This window comes from Bos taurus, chromosome 10 (genome assembly GCF_002263795.3).
Source record: "Bos taurus isolate L1 Dominette 01449 registration number 42190680 breed Hereford chromosome 10, ARS-UCD2.0, whole genome shotgun sequence".
Taxonomy (NCBI): Eukaryota; Metazoa; Chordata; class Mammalia; order Artiodactyla; family Bovidae; genus Bos; species Bos taurus.
In genome coordinates, this window is record NC_037337.1 from 17,583,562 (window position 1) to 17,604,549 (window position 20,988).

The 20,988-nt window shown below is 38.2% G+C and overlaps 1 protein-coding gene across 1 annotated transcript in view; it reads right to left on the reverse strand.

Annotated features, from left to right (window-relative positions):
- UACA (uveal autoantigen with coiled-coil domains and ankyrin repeats) overlaps positions 1–20,988 on the reverse strand; it is an 85,671-nt gene that overhangs the window by 49,954 nt on the left and 14,729 nt on the right. The window lies entirely within an intron of this gene.

Consider the following 20,988-nt stretch of genomic DNA (forward strand, 5'->3'; position numbering starts at 1 on the left):
ACTGTGAATAAAGGTGGTGGTCAGGGTTAGCAGCAGGGGTGCGGGTGTTATACTTTTTTTTGGTGAGGGAGAAGGTAGTTTTAGTTTATTTAATGAGTTCCTTTCTCCCGTCTTATGGTGATCTAACTGCATTGGGTAAAAACAGCTAGCCAGTTTTTTAGAATATGCTCTCCAGCCAAGTCTAACTTTATTTAGACACTGTAGATGGACAAGCTCTATCATTTGAACTAAAATGGAAACATTAAACAAATATCACAGCCCTTATTAGTAACACTGTGACCTTCCTGTCAAGTGTAGAATTCTCCCTTCAAGAAAAACCTTGTGATCATTTTGTGTGGCTTGTCTGGAAACTTTTGTAAATCTTATGTTTTAGTAAAATATTTTCTGTCATTCTAAAAAAATTAAAATTAAAAAAAAAAAGATGAGTAGAAAAATCACCAGGTTTGAAATAACACCACAAATTAGAAAATTAAACACAACTTGTAGACAAAGCACTTCATCATATTGTAATTAAAAAATCTGTTCACATACGACTGCCATATACACATCTGCAACCCAGGCTTCTCTAAGCTTCAGGCCCACATATTCAAATTTCTTCTTGACAATCCCTCTTCAGTGTCTTAAAAGTACCTCAATGTTTCAAACTATAAACATGTTCTTCCTCTTGAAACTTGATCTTACTCCAACTTTCACTAACACAGTAAATGATACTATTATCCATCTAGTTGTACAAGACAGAAATATAGAGATGAGTCTTGACACCAGACCCTCCTTGTTCCCCTGGCACCAAATCTCAGAGACTTTCAGTTCAGTTCAGTCGCTCAGCCGTGTCCAACTCTTTGCGACCCCATGGATTGTAGCACGCCAGGCCTCCCTGTCCATCACCAACTCCCGGAGTTCACTCAGACTCACGTCCATCGAGTCGGTGATGCCATCCAGCCATCTCATCCTCTGTTGTCCCCTTCTCCTGCCCCCAATCCCTCCCAGCATCAGAGTCTTTTCCAATGAGTCAACTCTTCGCATGAGGTGGCCAAAGTACTGGAGTTTCAACTTTAGCATCATTCCTTCCAAAGAACACCCAGGACTGATCACCTTTAGAATGGACTGGTTGGATCTCCTTGAAGTTCAAGGGACTCTCAAGAGTCTTCTCCAACACCACAGTTCAAAAGCACCAATTCTTCGGCGCTCAGCTTTCTTCACAGTCCAACTCTCACATCCATACATGACCACTGGAAAAACCATAGCCTTGACTAGACGGACCTTTGTTGGCAAAATAACGTCTCTGCTTTTCAAAATGCTATCTAGGTTGGTCATAACTTTCCTTCCAAGGAGTAAGCGTCTTTTAATTTCATGGCTGCAGTCACCATCTGCAGTGATTTTGGAGCCCAAAAAAATAAAGTCTGACACTGTTTCCACTGTTTCCCCATCTATTTCCCATGAAGTGATGGGGCCAGATACCATGATCTTAGTTTTCTGAATGTTGAGCCTTAAGCCAACTTTTTCACTCTCTTCTTTCACTTTTATCAAGAGGCTTTTGAGTTCCTCTTCACTTTCTGCCATAAGGGTGGTGTCATCTGCATATCTGAGGTTATTGATATTTCTCCCAGCCATCTTGATTCCAGCTTGTGCTTCTTCCAGCCCAGAGTTTCTTACGATGTACTCTGCATATAAGTTAAATAAGCAGGGTGACAGTATACAGCCTTGACGTACTCCTTTTCCTGTTTGGAACCAGTCTGTTATTCCGTGTCCAGTTCTAACTGTTGCTTCCTGACCTGCATATAGGTTTCTCAAGAGGCTGGTCAGGTGGTCTGGTATTCCCATCTCTTTCAGAATTTTCCACAGTTTCTTGTGATCCACACAGTCAAAGGCTTTGGCATAGTCAATAAAGCAGAAATAGATGTTTTTCTGGAACTCTCTTGCTTTTTTGATGATCCAGGGGATGTTGGCAATTTGATCTCAGGTTTCTCTGCCTTTTCTAAAACCAGCTTGAACATCAGGAAGTTCACGATTCACGTATTGCTGAAGCCTGGCTTGGAGAATTTTGAGCATTACTTTACCAGCGTGTGAGATGAGTACCTCCCCATTATTCAAATCCAACTGCTCAGCTCCATGTCAATCAACATCACCCTACTTCAAGTCAGCACCATCCTTCACCAGGATTACTGCATTAATTTCCTAAACAGTCTGTCCAGATTCATTCCAGCCCCTTCCCTTGTATTCTCCACACTGTAGCCAAAGGGATTTTCAGAATGCACACCAAATCACACCACCACCACTCCCTTTCAAACGCCCTCTGCCACCTCACTGAAAATCTTTCAGTAGTTTCCTATTCTTGGAGGAGAAAAACAAATTCCTTCATGTCCTGTTGTTGTTCAGTTGCTTAGTCATGTCTGACTCTTTGCAACCTCATGGACTGTAGCACACCAAGCTATGCTCATGTCTACAAATCCCTGAATAGTGTTATCCCCACTACCTCCTTCAGCCTCCTCATATTGAAATGCTAACTGATTCTCATATTATATATGCAGAAACTGAGTCACTGGGAGATTATGGGATTCTGTATAAGGCAATTGCAGTTAGCTGCAGAATGATTAGAGAATTCTTTTGTTAGACCTGTCCACTGGTTTCTACTAATTAAGAAATTTCAACTTCTCAAATCATCTGAAAATAAATCTTTGATGTAAAAAGCAAGTATCTTTTAAAAATTTAAGCCTCAGAAACTTAGATGTCCTTTACATCAAAAAAATAAAAACTTCCATATTTGCATGCACAAACTTCAACGAAGCACCTAATATATGTCAGGCATGGCACCAGAGATATAGAAGTGAATAAGACAGCCAAATTCTCTCTTTTTTAAACCACTTTATTAAAGTATAATTGACATGTAAAAAGCAGTACATATTTAAAGTACATAACTCAATGAGTTTAAGGCTTCCACAGTACACTACAATTATTACCATTCTCATTACTAAACCCAAGACAAGCCCCAACTGAAAATGGAGCGAACAGCAGAAAGCAAAGCTCATGAAGCATAAACATTCCTTGAAGATTAGGCTGCACAATTAAGAACTGTTCTACAGTTCACTGGATTGATGATAGTTAGAAATATTTCCCCCATTCCATTTAGTCCAAAGGTTATTTACTCTTCTTTCTTATATAACAGCAAGTTAGATCTTACATAACAGAAAAAGAAAAAAAAAAAGAGAATGTTAAAATAAAACAGGAAAACAAAAGCTGTGCATCCACTATCTTTCTCCTAGATGCCAGGCTCTCTTCCCTTTCTGATTTTTCCTTTTCCTTATTTAATTAGGCCCCATCTTATCTACTCAAGTCTTCCACTATGTCATCTGAAAGCACTATTTAGTCAGGACTCACTGGAACAATTAGAGGAAGGGGAAAATTTATCCTGTCAACCATTTTTCTGACCAAGACATTAACAGGCTAAATCCTGCTTTCCTGAATTTCTCTACATAAAAATGTCAAGAAAAATCAACAATAATTATTATTATTACTTAAATAACAAATCTAACATCTTAAATACTGAAGATGCTATAAAATTTTAAAAATAAATAAATAAATAAAATAACTTTAAACAAACTACAGTCTAAAAGACTCAGCACTGCCTTGATAAGATTTCCTGACCACTCCGTTTGATTCTATTCTAGTCTGTCGTATAAATACCAGACTGTCTACCACGAACTATTGCAGGTATTTGCTCCTTTATTAGAGCTGTCTAGGGGCCCAAAACAGGTTGTTTAAAATAGATAGGAAATTGCCTCTCCAATTTTAATATGTATCATTTTTTTCATAATATTACATATTTCACCCTTCCTGTTTTATTTTAACATTCTTCTGGTAACAGAAGAAGCGTCAAATTCTAAAGTAAATATATACACAGATCTTGAACACAACAAATTATAAATGTGTATCATACAAGAATAGAGCTCTTAGGCTGGATATAAAAGATCTTATTTAAGATCCCCTTTAAAATGCTAAGCAACTGGTTATTTGGGAGAAAAATTTCTCCCGAGAAAATTTTAGAGAAAAATGTATTCAAATTAGTTCTAACATCTAAGTGTCATGAGTGAATTTTATTCAGTATAAAGGTAAAAACCAAGAAGGGTCTATTATGCCTCCTACCCCACCTTACACACACCAAAGAACACAGTAATACTTCTGGTAAGTTTTAACAAACATTTCTGCTAATGTCTGAAAACAGGACAGATTTAGGAAACATTCTATGTTTATTCTTGATGAAGTAAAAAGCAAAACAGATACACTTATAAAAGAGCCTCTGATGCTACTTGACTACAGTGAAAAATAAAGAGATATTTTTGTTTCTTTGGTTTTCTATTTATTCTTGGCTTTGCAGAGAAACAGCTAAATAAAAATATGTTTGCTAGAACTAAAAAGACCCTTCGAGAATTAAACTGATAATAAATCTTACCCTACTAGCCAGTATTTTTAAAATTGAAAGTTGGAAATACAAAGATATGTAGACAGAGGGTCATAAGAAAATACATGTTTTTACAAACACATTAGAAGTTAACTGCTTTTCTTTTTAACTATGAAAAAGATAATAGTTCTACACATATGCCTAACTCTTCCTGCACAGTTATTTTACACAGGATTTGTTCCCAATGAGTCTTAATATGTTTCTCTTCATTAAAAATACATGACAAAATTAATAATGAGGACGAATGACTACTCTGATGATATTTAAGCATACAATAATAAAACACAGCATTTAAAATAAAGATTCAATTTCAAAAATCTTTAAGAAATACTTCGAAGTGCTTTACAGACATAATTGTTACACTATAAGAAAAACTCTCTAAGTCACATTGTTATTTCTACTTTCCAAACGGGGCATAAAGGAACTAAGCAACTGATGGTGTTAGCTTGGGCAGCTACTATTAATTCCCTCCTCTCCTGTAAACCCATCCTTTGCAATATGACTTTGCCATGATTCTCATCAAAAGATGGCATTTATTTCCTCATCCCTTAAATCTGGGCTGGACTTGACAAGTTGAACTGTGGCAGAAGTGATCTTGTAGAACTTTGAATCTAAGTCTCAAGAGACCTTGCAGCTTCCCCTCTGGGGCTGCTGCTGACACAGTGTAAGCAAGCTAGCCTCCTAGAGCATGAGAGATCTTACGAGAGGAAGAGCCCAACCACCCAGTCATGCAATCTAGCAAAAACTGCCAGACACATTAGCGTGGCCAACTTAGACCACCCAGCCTTAGAGGCACTACCAGATGACTTGGCAGCCACATGAGTAATCCCAGACAAGACCAGTGGAACAACCAAGCAGCGGAACCCAGCCCAAACTGCTGACCTATGGAGTCAGCAGCAAGTAAAATAGCTGTTGTTTCAAACCACTACATTTAAACCAAGGGCTGTCTGAATCCAGGACCTAGACTCTCTCTACCTACTAAAGCTGCAACTTATTATTTGGCTGGCAAACAAATGTATCTTGTAGTCTGATTCCATTTTATAGATAAAGAAGCAAATTAAAAAATAGCTTACTTTTTTTTAATCCATTATCTAAAAAAAGGGGGATGAGCTGGGCATAGAAATATACCTTTTTACCATCTTAAAAGAAGGAAAATAGAGACAAACAATGAATTCTGCAACTGTAATAATATGAAGCTGACCAAATTTTGTACAAAAAGTACTTTCTCTTCATTCCCAAAGATACACAAGTGTTCATTTAAAAACTAACAGCATTCATATATATTTTATCCATAAAAACTGAATTCAGCAAGTGATCTAAGAGAAAATTTGAATGTCCATGCAAAGAAAAATTAAGAAATTATTAAATTTTATGAAACTAGTAAAATCTGTGGCTTTCAACAACAAAACATTGCTACTGTAACGTTTAGTAAGTATACATTCATACTTGAAGGGAAATATTGAACTAGGAATGAACCATAACAGAGAAGAACCACAAGCAGCATTTCTATGTACTCTTTAAGCACTGGCAAGCACTTTCTATACAGGGCTAGATGGTAAGTACTTCAGGGTTTGCAAGCCATGCAGTTTCTCTTATAACTGTTCAACTGTCACTGCAGAATGAAAACAGCCACAGACAATATACAAAAAATAAGTATTGCTGTGTTACAATAAAACTTCATTTATAAAAAAACAAGCAGTGGGCCACAGTTGCCAACCACTGTTTTAGATGCTCAAACATCTTCAGCCAAAATACATCTAGTTTATTAGTTGTGATCAAACTAATTTGTTTGCTGCCTTATCATGAGATTTATTAGAATGTACTTTCTGTATTCATATTCCACTCTCTTCAAAACAGCACATGAGTCTAGATGTTGCTATGAAGGTATTTTGTAGATGTAATTAACATCTGAAATCAGGTAAAGGAGGTAAAGGAGATAACCCTTGATAATGTGGGGTAGGGCCTCATCCAATCACTTGAAAACCTAAAGAGCAAAATCTGAAAATTTCCAGAGAATAAGCAATCCTGCCTCATGGCTGTAACACAGAAGTCCTGCCTGAGTTCCCAGTCTGCTGGCCTGCCTTACATCAGATTTTTCAATCCCATATTCACGTAGGCTAATTCCTTAAAGTAAATAAGTATCTCTCTCTTAGATACAGATATCTTTGAGATAGAGATATATAAGTATCTTCTATTCTATTTCTCTGGAGAACCCTACCTGATTCAATAATGGGGTTTTCCTGGTGGCTCAGTGGTAAAGAATCCACCTGTAATGCAGGAGACCCGGATTTGATCCCTGGGTTGAGAAGATCCCCAGGAGAAGGGAATAGCTACCCACTCCAGTATTCTTGCCTGGAGAATCCTCTGGACAGAGCCTGGCTGGCTACAGCCCATGGGTCGCAACGAGTTGAACATTACTGAGCAACTAACACTTTACTTTTACATACTCCCACTTTAGATGCCAATCACAATTCCAGTCTTTTCACTAAGTTGTCTAATATTTTACACCTAACCTTTTTGTTTACCACTACATTATGTGGTTTGCACTTACAGTTTCCTTGCTGTCCCACCCCCTGGCCTCCATGCCTACATCACATATTTTTATTATTTTTGGTGGTACTGGTACTGAAGGTAGCACCCTACTTCTGGTTCCAGTTCCTGCAGTGTTCATTTTGTTGTAATAATTACCTCCGAATTTCAGTGGTTTCTCAAAATAACAAACTTGTATATCCTATTAACATTATGTTGTAGACTGTGGGTCAGCTCTGTAGAAATAGCCTGAGACGCCCCTCCAAAACCAAGGCTGAAAGAACAACCCTTATAGGAAGGGCATTCTTTTGATAAAGTATTGAAACAAGAAGGCTGGCCCAAATTTGGCCAAAGCATATGACATGAGCAGTCCCCAAATCAATAACCGTGGGAGGTCTAGTCTTTGTGAGATATGCAAAAGTCATACACGTGGGGATATATATTATACACACACACACACAGACACATATATGATCATCTTCAAGGAAGCAGGGGATTGGATAATCTGAAATAATTATACTGTCTACCACAACTTTCTTACAGAGTTTTGGATAACATACAAAAATCAGAGTATCCTTTTTAAAATTTAAGGTCATTATTACCTTAATGTTGCTGTTGTTTAGCTGCTAAGTTGTGTCTGACTCTTCTGCGACCCCGTGAACTAACCAGAGCCACCAAGTGGGAGAGGAGCATCTATAGTTCCATGACTGATCCCTGAAACTGTGAGGTCTGAGCTAGTTCTGGGTAGTGCCAACACTGAGTTATAGTATAGGACACCCAGCTGGTATCCAGAGAGAACTGCGTGGTGTGGGAAAAACCCACACATACTTGGGAATACAAAACTATTCAGTGAGTTGTGAGTAAAGGAAACAAATGTTTTCCTTTCACCCAGTAAACTCTTTCAGTGGAACAAAATGGCTTGGAGGGTAACTCCCCACAGGAAGAGACTAAGGATGTGGTGCCAGAGAAGCCTGATAAGCTCAAGATAATTGTACTGATGTCTAGAGAAAAATGCATTTCTCAAGGAATTGAGGATTAGTTCATAGCACATGGATCTGACTGAAATCAAATAGATAAAAAGACAAAAGACAACTTCCAAAACAATCCCTAGCCTGAGTTAACAGACCTATTACTCTCCTAGATCATCATGGGTCCCCACATTTCTACAGGTGAGAAGCTGGCCAGGAAAGCTGCTCACCATTTACCCATTCCCCAGCTGAGAAGGGTATACCCTCCAACACTCTGTTCCAATATGGATGAGTATATTAAAGGAAACACTTCACAGACGGCACAGCCAACGGCCACAGAAAATGATGACCTAGGGAGCCTCACACAGGAGCACAACCAGGGCCTAGTCAAGGAGCATCCCCTAGTGTGAAGAAAAGGAGGCCTCACTGTATTTACCCAAGAATATTCTTATAACTGGGGCTGCCCAGGTGGTACAGTGGTAAAGAATCCACCTGCCAATGCAGGAGACACAAGAGATGTGGGTTCAATCCCTGGGTCAGGAAGATCCCCTAGAGAAGGAAATGGCAACCCACTCCAGTACTCTTTCTGGGAAATCCCATGGGCAGAAGAGCCCGGTGGGCTATAGTCCATGAGGTCTCAGAGAGTCAGACATGACTGAGCTACTGAGCATGCGTGACACACGCAAGCAAGCGCGCGCGCACACACACACACACACGCACACACACACACATACACACACTCACATTCTTACAATTGCTAGGATCCAGTGATTGCTGTACCCTGGCAATTCTAAGAATGTGTTGCTATGGCTTCCTGGTAGCTCAGTTGGTAAAGAATTTGCCTGCAATGCAGGAAACCCCGGTTTGATTCCTGGGTTGGGAAGATCCCTTGGAGAAGGCATAGGCTACCCACTCCAGTATTCTTGGGCTTCCCTGGTGGCTCAGACAGTAAAGAATCTGCCTGGAATGCAGGAGACCTGGGTTTGATTCCTGGATTGGGAAAATTCCCTGGAGGAGGGCATGGCAACCCACTCTAGTATTCTTGTCTGGAGAATCCCCATGGACAGAGGAGCCTGGCAGGTTGCAGTCCATGGGGTTGCAAAGAGTTGGACACAACTGAGCGACTAAGCACAGCACAGTGATTGCTGTGTGCCTCCATTCTCCCCCTTTCTTAACAAATGGGTTTACTGTGGACAGCCTATCCCTGCTCCATCATTGTACACTGGGGAGACAGAGGGTAGAAGATGACTTGTCTCTGGATCAAGAAAATCTACATACAGAAATGATGTAGAAATTTTAATGTGCTTCAAGACTTTAATATGATTGGAAGAAATTCATGAGCTATTTTTCCTGAGGAAAGGATAAATAAATCTAGTACGCAGAAAGGAAGAAAGTTAATATTTGTAATCAAGAGGCGAGATTGTGGCAGATTACATTACTGTTCACTCTTTACCATACCCATCCTTGGAAAAGGCTCTATATCCCTGCTCATTAATTCTAACTTGCCTATACCCTCCAGTGGGAACAATATTTGTCCCTGTGCCTCACTGACTTTGAACCTAATCATGTGACATGTTTTGGCAGTCATGAGGCACTCCACACCTGAACCGAAGCTTTAAGGGCTATCACAAGTTTCAGTCAGCCCTCTGAGCTCTCAATACCATGCAAATTGCAAGTCCAGACAGAGGCTGCTCCTTCAGTCTGGGTCTTAGACTGAAAACACATGGAACAGGGCCACTCTGCACAGGCAGCCCGAAGTCTTTGTGTAAGATAATTTGATTATAAGCCACCGAAATCTGGGAGTTATCTATTTCTATAGCCAAGTTGATTAACAAAGAAATCAAATGAAGCAAAAGGTAAAAAAAAAAAAAGGTGGAGGGATTCTGTGATGCGAAGCTATTACTTTAGTAGCTGAATACAGGGCAGGATACCTATGATTATAGGCTAGCACAGTTAGTGAAAGATGTGTATTTCTCTAGCAGCTGGGGGTATGAGTAAATATAGAGTCCATAAAGAATAAATCAGTTCAGTTCAGTTGTTGGAAGTGAGGTTGCAGCAAAAAAAGAATTAAAGTTGCAAACCCGATAAGTTAACATTTATTATTAATAATAAGCACTTCACATTCCCTTCACATAATCCTCAACTTGAGCAAAAAGACTTTTATTTACCATCTTCATTTTCCATGTAAAGAGAAAGAAAATTAGAGACATTCAGTAACTTGCCAACGTAAAACAGCTACCAAATGACAGAGTAAAAATTCAAATTCAAGACTCTCTAATTCTAAATTTCAATGTTTTTGTATACCAATCTGTCAAAAAAAGGGCAAAGATTATCTAGTCATCAGTCCATAGAAGAGTTATCTTGGTTTTAAACTTTTTACATTTCTACAAAATGGATGCAAGAGAAAGGTGATGCCATGAGCTCAGTTCTAAATCCAAATCATATTAAACATATTATTCAGAATGAATTTTTTCTTTTATATTCTAAGATGTCCCTATTAATATGACAACCAAGAATCTAAAATAATACATCTTTTATTTCTACTGAATATATTTTCTTAAATGTAGATTATAGTAACTCAAAATTTTGAAGATTCAGGTTAAGTAATGGCCTAAATTTACCTAGTTAATATGAAAAAGATTTCCCAAGCAAATCAACAATGCAAGAAAATGACTGGCGATGCATTTTAGATTAGAAGAGCATTTAAAACACTTGATGAACCATTTAATAGCTCTTATCTCACCCATATAAACAAAAAATGACAGCTATTTTTATCATATAACACACAAGTTATACAAAACTAATATAAACTCAAGAAAAGGGTAGACAAATTATACAAGACTGATATAAATTCAAGAAAAGCAGAAAAGACAACCTAGCAAAACCACAATTAAAGAGATAATAACAACTTTACATTTTGTTACACATCCTTCCTCATTTTCAATACATAAACATTTACTTTTAAATCAAAATACACATATTTCATTTACATGGTTATTTTTAATATGAGTTCAACAGAATTGCTTGTAAATGAATATTCCTAACTTGGAGAACTCCACTGTATTCAAATACCAGTCTTTCTGGCTCCCTCTGCTGGACACTAAGAGAAGCTTTTTATTATTATTCATTTTGTTTAAAAACTAACTCAGTCTCAGAGAAGCACTCATTTATCATTATTAAAAACATCTTTGACAACTTGTTTGAATGTATAATTTGGCCAGAAAGAGTACAATGGCCTATTACTGAGTGTGCTCCTATTAGCCAACAGGGATTTAGCATCAGAAAATCCTCGACTGAGTTCCCAGCAAGTTCCCAGCTTGATAACTTATTTGCTAATGACCTTGGTCAAATTATTTATCCCTTCAGAGTTTCAGTATCCTCATCTGTAAAATGAAGCTAATATCATTTAGCATTTATAACCACCCAATTAGTTATAAAAATTAGAATCAATAGACTAAACGCAAGATACATGGCAGTTAAGTATTACTGCTATTACCATCACCACCACCACCAAGGGGTTAAGTCGGGATTAGACAACATACCCTCTAAAGAACTATTAATACTATACAGTTATCAAATTCAAATAGATTAACTTTTAAAATGTAAACGTACTGTACTTACTCTCCGCTACTTCCCACTGCTCTCAAGATCAAATTCCTTAAAATGATCGCTAAGATTCTTCATGGTCTGGCCCCTTCTAACTTCTGGAGTGTAATCTTGAACTTGGATACTCTCCCTTCAGTCCTCCAATCTCTTTTCATAGTGAAGTTCTTCAAAAGTACCAGGTTCCTTCACAGAGTACCTAATTACAGCATTTCCTTCCTCGATGCTGCTTAACAATAACTCATTTTTTTAGATCTCAGTTCAGCTTTTGCAGAGACACTTGCTCTGCCTTCCCAGACCAAGTCAGACCTTCCCTATTATGTATTATCCCTATTACGTATTACCACACAGAGCTGTAACTGTATATTTAAATGTGTTAGCCCTGTAATACTGCCTCCTGACCCGCCCTTGTCTGTCTACAAGTTCCTCAAGATCAGGGAGTAGTATTCTGCACCCTCACAGCCTTGCCACTTGGCTGCATAGAGTAGGCACTTAAGTATCTGTTGAGTGACTGAATAAACTTAATTAACAAATACTGAAATCAAAGAATTCTTTCTCAGCCTGACTACTTCACACAGAAAGGTGGCCATATAAATGTAAAACAACATTATGGATATTTTCCTTTGTATAACTTCTCAGGCAGGCTGCTCATAAAGCCTGTTCATGAAGTTAGACAATAATACACAGAAATATCTTTAACTAAGGTGTACACTTCAAAGAGAAGAATTTTTAAGAACACAGAAACCTAAATATATGATAATCCTTTAATACTTATGATTTTTCAATTAATGTCTGTGGCTTGCTTTTGTAACAAATATTCAATTGAAAATCTGTCTAAAATTGAGTGTTTTACACTGTATTAGAGTTTTACTTTTCAAGGGGATTTGTGCTTGGCAAATTAGTTGAGCTAGCAATAACCAGCTAAAAGCTGTGCTTCATGGTTTCTTCCAGAAATATGTATATTGCTGCTGCTGCTGCTGCTGCTGCTAAGTCGCTTCAGTCATGTCCGACTCTGTGCGACCCCATAGACGGAAGCCCACCAGGCTCCCCCGTCCCTGGGGTTCTCCAGGCAAGAACACTGGAGTGGGTTGCCATTTCCTTCTCCAATGCATGAAAGTGAAAAGTGAAAGTGAGGTCGCTCAGTCGTGTCCGACTCTTAGCGACCCCATGGATGGCAGCCTACCAGGCTCCTCTGTCCGTGGGGTTTTCCAGGCAAGAATACTGGAGTGGGGTGCCATTGCCTTCTCCGAGTATGTATATTGCACTATTTTAAACCAACACCTACCTCCAATTGCCTTAAAGAGTGTGACCTTTCCATAGATTTAACTCCTTCCTTATATAGTAAACGTTCCCAAGTATATAAGTTTTGCCCCAAACGGCTTTTCCTCAACAAGGAAAGCCCCAACCAAACAAAGCAATGTTTGCAACACACCTCCTAGACTCAAATCTTATTTGACAGAATATCTGATAAACTCATTTGACAGATGTGTTGGATAGATTTTTCTCTTTATTGATGATTTTAGCAGATCCTATGACTCCAAAATAGGCTTCCCTGGTGGTTTGATCCCAGGGTTGGGAAGATCCCCTGGAGAAGGGAACAGCTACCCACTCCAGTATTCTGGCCTGGAGAATTCCATGGACTGTAAAGAGTCGCACATGACAGAGCAACTTTCACTTTTCACTTTTATGACTCCAAAGCTGCATTATGACATATAGAAAATTAAAAATTATTTCCTTGTTACGTTAGGGAAAATCAAATTTTAAAATAAGCTCATATATATAAAATAGAATCAAGCTGTTGGGGGATCATCCAGTTCAGGAATGGTAAATAATTAGCATTATATGTGGCCACTCCCATGGCAAATATAGATAAGTCAGTCTTGGCCCTCTTTCCTTTAGACCAAAGATGTCCACAGACCTCCCTGAAAATAAAGCAGTAGTCCAAAATGTGAGAAAAACATGTGATTTTAATTGTTACAGGGAACATTTGCTGCTGATGGTTGTGACAGGAGGGAGATAGCCAACAAATTCTGGTAAATCTCCCTCCTCCATGTTTGAAAAGGAAATCCTTCAACTTTCTTGATGGACTTTCAGCCTTGAGGAGGATCTCTGGTGATAGATCTCTTAATGCACCACAGTCTCCACAGAGGTGGATGGGCCGTGATCAGGCTCAACCATGCCTTTCCTATGTTGTCATTTAACCAAAAAATAGGAATCAAGAGTGAGAGGCACAACTAAAGTCACTGTGAACAAACTGGAACAAAAGGAGAGGTGCATTAAGAGGGAAAGTTTCAGAAATTCAGGTACTGACCTTGCAAGAACAAACCAGGGAAGATGACAGGACACCAAGTCATCAAAACACAATGGTGGCTTCAAACATTGGAACGGTATGACTCATTCCCACTCTTCTGATACTGCCTTCACCAAGAAAGCTTCTGATCAACTTGCTTCCCTATAGGGAAAGACTGGATGAAGTATCCAGCCCACTAGTCAGCTGCTTACTTCTTATAATACAATAAGATGACATTTAATACTTCAGTGAACTTTCAGTGTAACTCAGCATCTTCGAATCCAATCAAGATTGAGCTTCTGCTCAAACAAGCCTAATGTGAATTTATCAAGGTGACAAAAAGGCTTCCCCTGACAAGAGGAAACTGGGTCTCCCTTAACAAAACTTGAAATTCAAACTTTTACAAGACATGTATGAGCAACACTGAGGAAATCTGTAAAAACTGAAAATAGCAACGATTTTCTCACTAGCTTAGAAGCATCCTCTTTGCTGCTCTTTTAAAAATAAAACTAAATCTCTCCAAAATTCAGGTTTTAAAAGTACATACCTACTAGTCTCTCCAATTCTCGTTTCACTTGGCTTTAATTTTCATCTGAAGTAGAAATAAGATCAGAGAGCTCAGTACACTGAAAAGGCATGCAAACATTAATCTAGGTTGTAAGACCACAATTTTAAGGAATAAACATTCAGAAAAATAATGAAAGGAAATAGCAAAACAGTTAACAACTATGGAATGTGGGATTAGAGAAGACCTGAATTCTTTATATTTTCTGTATTTTCTACAATGAATATTGTTTTATTCAAGCTTCTTTACTTGCAAGAAAAAAACACCCATTCAGTAGCCTTAAGAAAAACTGGATTTATCATAAAGCTATATAAACAAAGAGCTGGAAGAGCAATCTCACAGAAAATGACAGCTGAGCTGAGCTCTACAAGTCTGGAACTAGGGTGAACCTGGCATCAATTCTGCTCCAGAAAACTCAAGAAGAGGTCTGAGTGAAGCTGCCTACCAAAGCTCTGCCACGTACATTGTTCAATTCTAGTCCATGCATGTCTTCCACTCAGTCAGCCATGGACATGCTTTCTTTGCTTCCACCTTAAAGTCCAAATTTCCTTCATTTTAAGCAGAAGACTGTGTGTTTAGGTATAAGAAGGTTAGGAAAATAAGCAGCTTTTGCTTACGGACTGAATTGTACTTTTTTAGATTATGTGTTGAATACACACACATGGTTTTTAGACAGAGCCAACATTACAACTTTCCTGGTGGCTCAGTGGTGAAGAATCCACCCGCTGATGCAGGAAACAGAAGTTCAATCCCTGGGTTGGGAAGATCCCCCTGGAGAAGGAAACAGCAACCCACTCCAGTATTCTTGCCTGGGAAATCCCATGGATAGAGCAGCCTGACAAGCTACAGTCCATGGGGTGGCGAGAGCCAGACACGACTTAGTGACTAAAGAACAACAAGCCAGTATAGAGAAAGGACTACAAAAAGAAGAGGTCTCCCTCTCCTCCCCAACGTTTGGAGGTGGGGGGGAACAACCAACAAAAGGAAAGTTAATATTTATGTTTCTAAAATGGTAAAAATACTATTTAAGAAAGCACAATATCCTTAGTTTCTCCTTTTACTACATAAACAATGATTATACAACAATTAGAAAATGCACATAATCAAAACAGATTACTTTGAAATTATCTGATACTGCATCACATATAAATAATATGAAGTACTATAAAACTGATTGGTTCCCTTTTAAATAGATATTTCTTCTGAACTTTACTGTCCACAGAGCAGATTAATTTATATTGGCAATCTATTTATAAATTATGTGAAATATTTCATCATGGTAGAAACATCTTCTTTTCTAACACACTTTCCCATCCTGCTCAGATTAAATTGATTAAAATGAAAATAACAGAAAATGTTCTCAAAAACTAAAAACTCCAAATATATGTAAGGTAGAAACATTTAAGTTTTAATTACTAAATACCCTCAAACTGTTCTAGAACTTCTACTTGATGTGGACAGCAATCTCAGATGGTGGTTCAGAAAAATTTTTCAAAGAAGTCCTGAAGTGAATCAAGAAGAGGAGTTTCTCTTTGAAAATAGGGTCCCTTTGCTGACTGTTTTTTTTCCTTTGTCCTCTACCACCTAAGATACTCACTCCATAGAGCAGTTCAGCCCTGCAAGCTGAGCTGTATGTAGCAGGTAAGCCATCAGCATCAAAATAACCTGGTACGTGAGTTTATTCAACACACAGAATGATACCAAATCTAACCCACCTCTTAAAGTGTGGTGCAGGAGTATCTTTGAGAACCCCATATTCCTGTACTCCTTAAATATAGGAAACTACTTTTAAGAGTTTAATAAAGAATTTAGTATATATTTTTCCAATTAAAAAAAAAATTCTCTACTAACCAAACTGCTGCTAAGTCGCTTCAGTCATGTCCGACTCTGTGCGACCCCATGGACTGCAGCCTACCATGCTTCTCTGTCCATGGGATTCTCCAGGCAAGAACACTGGAGTGGGTTGCCATTTCCTTCTCCAACTAACCAAACTAGGATTATACTAATAGGCTATCCTCCAACTTACTTTTTTCACAGAATAAATATATCTTGGATATCTTGACATGTCACATATATGTAAATATGATGATTTCACAATCTAAATGTTAATCTCTAAGGATTACAATTTTCTATAATCAGAGAAAACAAAGTTTTTAAAAAGGAATGAATAACAAATGCTTCCATTGGTGTTTTTGTTATTTTGAGTACTGTGAATTGATTTTAGAGTTTAACGTTAGGGATTATAACATTAATATTGTACTGGAAGGTACCTTTATGGGAAACATGCCTGGTTTGGGGTCTGGACGTTCACTGAAAGTGAAAGTGTTAGTCACGTCCGACTCTTTGTGACACCATGGACTGTAGCCTGTCAGCGTCCTCTATCCATGGGATTCTCTAGGCAAGAACACTGGGGTGAGCAGCCATTCCCTCCTCCAAGAGACCTTCCCCACACAGGGATCGAATTCAGGTCTCCTGCACTGCAGGCAGATTCTTTACCGTCTGAGCCACCATGGAAGCCCTGGCAGATTTCTAAATTGGATAATTAGTTTAATTATAGTCTTCATGTTTTGGAAATATTTAATAACTCTTACTAGCAATTTTGAATTTTTCACATATTTTACATCAGTCATGTAACTGCATATGAAGAATAATTTGAATTTAGCATGAATAAGTAGTTTTCAAATTAGTATGATTTAAGTATTATTTTATAATGAAATTATAGCAAACTATTCTAACTGTATTTCACTATACAATTGGAATTGGGATATTTTGTATTGATTTTAATAAAATAGTGGCATACTCAACAGATTTCAAATAATACTCTGTACTTATGAAATTATGGAGCTTAAAGTTCAGTATCTTTACTCTCATCTTAACAAAGGATTGTAGTTACTTCTATTGCAGTGATTATTCCAGTTGGAGTTAATAAATGTTTACGTTTATAACCTCTCAGTTGACAGTGACAAAGCTCATGACTTTGCTAACGGCAGGGCTAGGCGCTGTGAGCAGTAAGAGTTTCAGGTCACTGGTTCTCACATGTTGCCCAGTGATCCTCTCAGGCACTGTGAGAGGTACAAGGGTGGCTCATATTCATCACCATATTTTTCTGAATTTCAAGGATGTTTAATGAGGCGGAGATCTAAGATCTAGCACAGCTGCGGTGCTTTAAAATCACTACTGTTCAAAGCTGGGAAACAAATCTGAATAGGCAGCTATCAGGGCTCAGAGTGTGAGACTGAGAAGACTGTCTATCCCTTTGGAGTGCAGCAGGACCCTTTTTGGGGACCACTTTCATACTGTGAACAAATCAAGAAGAGCAAGCTATTTCATCTGAAGTCTTATATAAAACATACACATTAAAGATTAAAAAAAACCTGTATTCTCTTGAGGTAAAAATCTTAAACTTTATTACATTCTTCCTAATAAGTTTTATTCAGTTTTAAACTTGCACAGTATTTTTTTCCTATATTCAAAAACACTTGCTAAATCTACTTACTTATATGTATTTATACAATATAATTATTTTGTTAAATACGAGATGGTTCAATTCTTTTTAAGAATATCTTTTGTACTTCAATCACAGCCTTTTCCTTAAAAATGAAAGAATTTCTTTTAAAAAGAACAAGTTCAGTCATAGTACTTAAATACAAAGCAAGCCAAACTCAGAGGTTCACTCTTACAATAAAAAATTTGCTTAGACTTTTCTAACAATATAGATATAACACAGCCTCACACATTTTATAGTTTGTTATTCCATTCTCATCTTTCTCTTTAACGTTTGGAGGAAAGATGAGCTTTTAAATAAACCCATGAGTTTATTATTTTAAAAGGCCAATTTTTAAACATTTCATTATTTCTCAAGTGAGAGTATATGGAAAATACAGAAAACATTTTAAATAGCCTACAATAAAATTGATTTCTATTAATTAATGGCAATAAGAAGAACTGGCACAGTAGTAAAGAATCCACCTGCCGATGCAAGAGACACAAGAGATGCAAGTTCAATTCCTGGGTCAGGAAGATCCTGTGGCGGAGGAAATGGCAACCCACTCCAATATTCTTGCCTGGAAAATCCCACAGACAGAAGAGCCTGATGGGCTCCAGTCAATGGGGTCACCAACAGTTGGAACCAACTGAGCCACTGAGCACATGCACATGTTATGGTTTTGCTCGGGAGTTTTGTGTTTTTTTTAGTTTCTGCATCACTGTGGACTATGACGATAATCTATGAATTGGCCTCCCCACTCTATCTGTGCCCCTTGACTACTTGTAAGCTACAGTTTACACTCTACACAGTAGTCAGAATATTTTTTAAAATCGAAGTCAGATCATATCACTCCTTTGCTATTACTGGAGGCAGTAGTTAGTATTCTCAAATATTTAACCTGAAAGTGATATTAGGAAACAATCAAGACAATTCAAACTGTGGGATGTTTTGTAAAAAGCAAACAAACAAACAGAAGAATTGGCCTACTGGACTTTTTAGATTGGGATCCAAATACAATCCAAAATCCTTACCCATGATCTGTACCTGCAAGAGATCACTGACAAAATTTCCTTCCACTTTCTCCCCTTTGCTCACCTCACTTCAATTTTAATGGTCTCCCTGTTTTTAAATTACAAAGAAAACAAATACAATTGCATCTCAAGGCTTTTAAACAAGACATCTGCCTAGAATTATTAATAATTAGAAGAAAAAGCAGATACATTCATTCCCTTCAAAAAGCTTACTATGATAATTTATCAGTTTTCCACTGCTGCAAAACCAGACAGAGACTTAAAATAGCTACCATGAATTAATATTATTGCTCATGAGTCTACATGTCAGCGGGGCAGTTCTGCTGTGCTGGTGAGGCTGGGTAATCTCAGCAATGCCTGTGTCTACCGTCAAATGGCCTGGCTGGCTGGACTGGGATGGCCTCTTTCCCATGTCTGGTGATTGCTGAGATGCCTTCTGGGACAATAGGAGCAACTAGTAACCAGCAGTCTAGCCAGGCAAGTGTGGGCTTGATCACAAGAGAAAACAGAAGCCATAAAAGGCCTTTTGAGACCTAGGCACAACACTGTGCAAAGCAAGGCGCTTGTACAACCTATATTCAAGAAGCAGGGAAACAGGCCAAGTCACATTGCAAAGACTATGGATACGGGGAAGGGTAGAGAATGGAACCATTTTGTAATCAGTCTACCACACATCACGCCTGACAAGAGCACGATTTCAAAACGCTGGTTCATCTAAGATGTGGGGGTGAGGAGAATAAAATATACACAGGATGATATAAACTATGTGTTGCTATAAATCCTATAAAGCATGCTTTCTCAACCTTGGCACTATTGAAACTCTGCGCCAAGTAAGTATCTGTTGTGAAGGGTGTGTCCTATGCACTCTAGGATGCTTAGCAGCATGGCTCCCTGGCATCTACCCACTACACACCAGTGGTACACTCCCACGTTGTAGTAACCAAAAGTGTCTCTGCTGCTAAGTCGCTTCAGTCGTGTCTGACTCTGTGCAACCCCATAGACAGCAGCCCACTAGACTCCACTGTCCCTGGGATTCTCCAGGCAAGAACACTGGAGTGGGTTGCCATTTCCTTCTCCAATGCATGAAAGTGAAAAGTCAAAGTGAAGTCGCTCAGTCGTGCCCAACTCTTAGCGACCCCATGGACTGCAGCCCACTGTCCATGGGATTTTCCAGGCAAAAGTACTGGAGTGGGGTGCCATTGCCTTCTCCGAAAAGTGTCTCTAGATATTGCCAAATATCTCTCAGGGAACAGAAACCACTCATAGCTGTGAACCACTGCTAAAAAGGAATGAAATAAAGTATGGACAACTTGGTCTTATTCCTGCCAATATAACCTAATTTTACTTTAAAAGGCCATTCAAATGAGTCTAAAAGGTAAACTTTATTTACAGATATATAAAATGTATACCAAATTCTTAACAGTTTACATATTAAAAATTCAAAATTTCACTGATAATACGTAAGATTCCTGCTAATTTAACCAAAAACACAACCATATTTCGGCAATCAATATGAAAGAAGTTAATTATCAGAAGTTCAACTAAACTAATAGTACTACCTCTAGGATTTGGCAACCCACTGCAGTACTCTTGCCTGGAAAATCCCATGGACAGAGGATCCTGGTAGGCTATGGTCCATGGGGTCACAAAGAGTCGGACATGACTGACCCACTTCACTTTCACTAGGATTTAGTATGGTGCATAAATAAATCCCAGATTGGTTTATTATTTATATTTTACAACAAATAAATACCAAGAAATGGTGATATTTCTCTCCCAATCTCCAAAGGTAAAATTCTGTCTCAAAACTACAGTTCATGTCCAATCCTCTCTCTCCCCATTTCAAGGCAATGGCAATATACATCCCATTTCCACCCCTCACTCTAACAGCAATTACAAAGATGAAACACACCATGCAAACCTCTGTCATAAATTACAGGAGTACAAAGTCTCAATAAAAGAAGGAAGAAAATAACAAATCAGAACATTCCTGGGCATACTGGAAGACCTTGCAGTCACAGTCACGAAATATTTATTGATCTAAACTGTTCTCACAATA